Source organism: Opisthorchis viverrini (genome assembly GCF_000715545.1).
Source record: "Opisthorchis viverrini unplaced genomic scaffold opera_v5_89, whole genome shotgun sequence".
In the NCBI taxonomy this organism is placed as follows: Eukaryota; Metazoa; Platyhelminthes; class Trematoda; order Opisthorchiida; family Opisthorchiidae; genus Opisthorchis; species Opisthorchis viverrini.
Genome location: NW_008751744.1, coordinates 696,401 through 701,767, shown reverse-complemented (window position 1 = coordinate 701,767; position 5,367 = coordinate 696,401).

Sequence of the window (5,367 nt, the reverse complement as noted above, 5' to 3'; positions counted from 1 at the left end):
TTCAGTTGCCTGAGAACATTATAAACGAGAGATTCATCTGGGTCCCAGGTGAGTCTCTCGAAAGAACCAAATTAGTTTGCAGATGAGTGTATATTCGCCAATTTCATTAAATATTCTTCGCTTATGGTCTATTTCTCGTTCATTTGGAAAAATCAGTTTAACAGATTTGACATGTTCCTGTCCCACTGGAATGCTGGGCATCAAAGTCAGCATATCGAAGGAAAACATTTAGGGTCTAAGTTACGCGGTATTTTTAGTTAGGCCCAGACCGGATACTTTTTAAACTTGTCTAGATTTTCCGATGATTTGGAAAGCATTTGATCTGCGAGTCATTCACCACACGGTCCACGTGGTAGAATGGACAACTATGCTTGCTAACGGAAGAGCCATGAATAAACTCATATGTATGAACCAGATTTGAGGAGAGGTTCCCATGAAGAATCATTGAATCATAGCCTTTTCGTAGTCCTCAGTATGCCTACCAGCCTTTTCGTTTTGCTGGAATTTTCCTACAACCTCCGGTGATATTCCACCTGAAATGTATTTGGATCAGTTGCCTTGTTCGAGCAGTACTCATGCGATAGCACAAACATGTTTTCCTTTCTTTGCAACAAAAGAGTCCACTATTGAGTTGTGGTCATAGGGGATTCCTCCAAAACATCATTAATATCCGAATTGGTCTCTTAGGTTGTCTTTTTAGCAATTAGACGAATCCTCTAAAGTGAACGAACTGAGTGTTGTGCCGATGTCCGAGAAGCGGTAATTCTGAATCAATCGTTTCCCACCCATTATCAGTGAGCAGCGTTGCAAAGTCATTCCGTCGTGAACTCAAATGAATAAGGCACTTGGAATAAATACAATAGTCTCTTTTTCATAAAGGAACCTATCGCAAGTTTGCTGAAAACTCTTCGACAACCCACGACCGGTTTCGCCCTTCTTAGGGCTCATCAGGTAGGCGCAGTCCCCGAGTTTCCACCAAACTTATGTTCTACTTGAACCCGAATTGGACTGTTTTCGAGAAATACCCCCATTTGCAAATCAATTCGATTTTCACGAGAGACTCAACTGTATCTCTGGTTGATGATATTCTACAACTGAATGTGCTACACACAGGCCGCCTCATGTTTCAGTTGGCACAATATTCGAGATATCGTGGTATATTTTCATAAAGGAAACTACTCACAAGGTTGCTGAAAACTCTTCGACAACCCACGACCGGTTTCGCCCTTCTTAGGGCTCATCAGGTAGGCGCAGTCTCCAAGTTTCCGTCAGCTTTATGTTCTCTAATTGTTTCTTGTTTGAAGGGATAATTTGATAGAACACAGCCTTCTTTAAAAAGCACAAGAAAGAATTTTCCGGGTAATCCCAATGAAAAATCAGTAAAGAATCAGAACACCTACCTCCGAATTTGGACAATTCCTCGCGTTTTCGGTCTGAAACAGTGTTTCTCGTGGATTTTTCCTAGGAAGGGGAGTTGAACAGTTGGAAGGAAAACACCAACTGTTGAAGCAATTACTGTCATTACCTGGTGTTGAACGCCGTCCTCATTAAGTTTTATTTATTGTTTTTTTTCTTTTCTGTCCATGAATTACTCGGTCTGTATTGTTATTATTGGTCTGCGTGTTGCCAGAGTAACACGTATGTAACACGAGTTTCAGCCTGTTGAATTCTGTTCATTGGAATTCAGCACGGGTTAAAGGCAAATACAGTGGGGACCACCGGCTGCGCCTAACCCCGCTTAACAGTTATCCCGTATCGTTCTCGTCCTACTCTTTCCAACGTTGAATGTGAATTGGATTCACATATTAGCGAATATACACTCACTTGCAAACCAATTTGGTTGCAAACCAGTTTGAGAGACTCACCCGGAACCCAGCTGAATCACTCGTTTGTGACGCTCTCAGGCAACTGAATGTGCTGCAACAGGCCGCTTCATGTTTCAGTCGCTACGATGTTCGAGATATTGCGATGAATGTATATCTTTGGATTCACATATTTCTGCTGAGACAAGATGACCGATCGAAACGAGTCTGGAAAATGACCAGAATGTCCGTTTCCCTATGGCACCTCCTAACCACACGAAAGCGATTGGAGAAATAACCCAGGGAACGGTCGAATTATACGCAAGGGAGATCCGATGAACGAGCAAACAACAAGATTACAAATACCTACACAGTATGTCACTCACTGAAACCCACTGAAGTTTTACCGCATTTTCCACCAAACGAAGATTCGTGCGTCATCTCTCTGGTGCTCATGTGTTCACTGCTGCTCGACCCATGCAATGGAATTTCTGCGCTTGAAATCAAGGCTGTTCTTTGTAAGCGCTATTCTATCCTCGACTTGACTTCCGGTGTATTGCCATGGTAACTGCTCTACTCTCTGTCATATCTCAATGGAGAAATGTTAGCTCTCATCCAACCCTTGTCCAACCCTTGTTGTGAACGTACCACAAACGGACATAATGCCTACAAAGGACAGACAGTAGAAACCTAAAATGATGTGAACGCTGTCATCATCGCGAACCGTACAACGGTGACACAGTGGTCCTACTTTCAATTTATCTCCCATTGCGTTGCACCAATTCTATCCTTGCTTGTCTCATTTCCCTGAAGTCGTGCGATATAATTGATAAGACTATGAATTTTGGCATTTGTTATAATTTTTATTTACCTAGCGGCAGATCTAGTCCTCTGTAGTACCGAAAAAAACTTTGCTGACCAGCACTTTGTCAAATCGGTTACGGATCAAACTAACCAGATAGAGTTATTTGGATACCTGAATGAAATGTTCTACATCCTCGAATGTATTTGTTCACAATTCCTTGGGGCTAGGTGGGTTACGACCGAAAAATTCCTATGAAATGACATCTGTTTCCTGATGAAAAAAATTGTTTATTGAGGTGTAGCCTCCCTCTGGCTTAGTCTGCACAAAAAAACGCTCCTAGAGCAGTGATTGCGACTTATTTTTTGTATTTATCATTCGCGCATATTTTCATACTATTTGAAACAGTTTGTCAACAACGCATGGGGTGAACTGATTCCCTTCGATACATTGACAGGAATGTAAGTTTCACTGTGGTTTGAGAACCACTGATCTGAAGCGATCGACCGACCTACGTGACAGGAGGATCACGTGTCACGACTGTCATCCCGGCACTCAGCCCTCACGTGATAAGAGATGTTTCTATCTCATCCGAAACAAACTACAAAGATTTTGTTACCGGCATTTCAAAACGGAGTTGATCTCAATCACTTGCAGCATCAACGCACGAGGTGTGCATTTATCAACTGACAAGGCGGAAACTTTGGTGGAATGCGAGCTCAGACAACCGCTTTTCAGTCCGCTTGAAACGCTCACCTCCGAACAAATGGGCTGATTTCACCCGACACTGGTTACACATGCATAGAAATCACACGGGAAAAGACGGCATCCGACCCAACAACCCGCCGCAAAGTAACAACGCAACCATAAGTTACGTTTTCATTGCAATATCCATGTGTAACAATGTTTGTGAACGATGACCTCCGCATGATGGACAAATGTGGCGAATTCACGAGCCCCGCTTCAACAAGTATGATTAGGTGAGTGGTGAACAACAGGAAGAGCTTCATATCCCTTCTGGTCGTATCAATCAGTGATTTCAAAAACGAATGAACGTAATATTCTTTGTGAGAAAATGAAAACACAATGTAGAAACGACTCTTTGGAACCCAAACAAAAATGATGCATGGTTGCAGAATAAAAGCTTCAAAACAGACTGCTCCGTAAAAGAAGCTTTTTCAGAATGGACCATCCCAAGGTATTTCTATCCGAAGATCACCTGTACGATCCTGTGCTAAGGCCGTGACCTCAAAGCAAGGAATCGGTTACTTAGCCTAAACGCGCGATCTGGTCGTCCTATCTGACTGGTAACGTGTAGTCTAATTCACCAGCGAACGGTCAGTAATAATTGCGGTGAAACCGAATTCTGCGAACTTCACCTGCGTTTGTTCAGTAGTCGCACTTGGGCAGTGAACAACGTATTGAATTGGACTTGGGCAGACAGTATAGATAGGTAGACCGTGGTTCTACAGGAAATTAACAGTAAATCGTGAGGAGAATTAAAGCAATGCTTACGGATAGATTAAACCTCGGGCAGTTAGCAACATAGGATGGCACACGAAGGACAGTGTGCTATCGGACAAATTAAGCGGGAAAATTGTTGAAAGTAAAGTCCGAAAGTTCATTTGTCTTTAAGGTAAAATTTTCTGAAGGGGAATTGCAATGGTTCTACAGGAAATTAACAGTAAATCGTGAGGAGAATTAAAGCAATGCTTACGGATAGATTAAACCTCGGGCAGTTAGCAACATAGGATGGCACACGAAGGACAGTGTGCTATCGGACAAATTAAGCGGGAAAATTGTTGAAAGTAAAGTCCGAAAGTTCATTTGTCTTTAAGGTAAAATTTTCTGAAGGTCAGGGGAATTGCAATCAGGACTGTGGCTTCTTTGGTGATAAACATGATATATAAAGATATATGGCTAGTGAACGGTTTTGATGAATGTGCTTACTAACGATCACTAGCCAAAGTCTAACTAGGAATGGGGAGAATGGTGATCCTTCTGATTCCTCTAAGTGGCCCCTCTTAGGTGAAACCGAACAGTATGGGGGTAAACTCTGTAACTACAAAAGCTTCCAAATTAGAAGATGTTCACAAAAAGAGTCTGTCGAGCCCGGTAATGGCGAAGATCAATTTGCTGAAGATGGACGACTGATCACCTTTGCCAGGTAGTTGTCATCTTAACACCTTAACTCAAGTCCCAAAAATACGATCCGGAATTTCATCTCAGATCACCTTCATTCGACCGATAAAGGCTTTACCCGTTCAGCTCTCCCAAACCACCTGACGTGACTGAGCTATTCCGTCTATGATCCTAACGTAGTTGCATCCACTCGTAGCAGTAGCATCCGGAGTTGAAAGATATAGTCACTCAATTGGCATAGCAGCCTGAAGACTCCATTCACACCCTACGCATCTTTTCAATCGACTAGCAAGTGTCCTTCTGACTTGTTACAAATTTCCGCCGCATTTTATTTCGTGTTCTTTTTTTGCGTTGCATGGGAATCACAGTCAGCAGCAGCACATGCAGATGCTGATTCATCTTTTGCGCGCATGACCTCGCGCCTGGGTGCCCCAGGCAGTAAACGTGGCAAATATGTTACCTTTCGTTTCGCATAGCCACGCAATGATTGAGAACAATAAAGGCATGATTTTAGGACTACACTGACAACGTATGGTGTAGACGGTCCACGGTTATCAGTAAGAAATAATGCCGGTCCTTATTCGGGTCAGACCACAGGTGTACACAGTTGTCCTTCTGTTT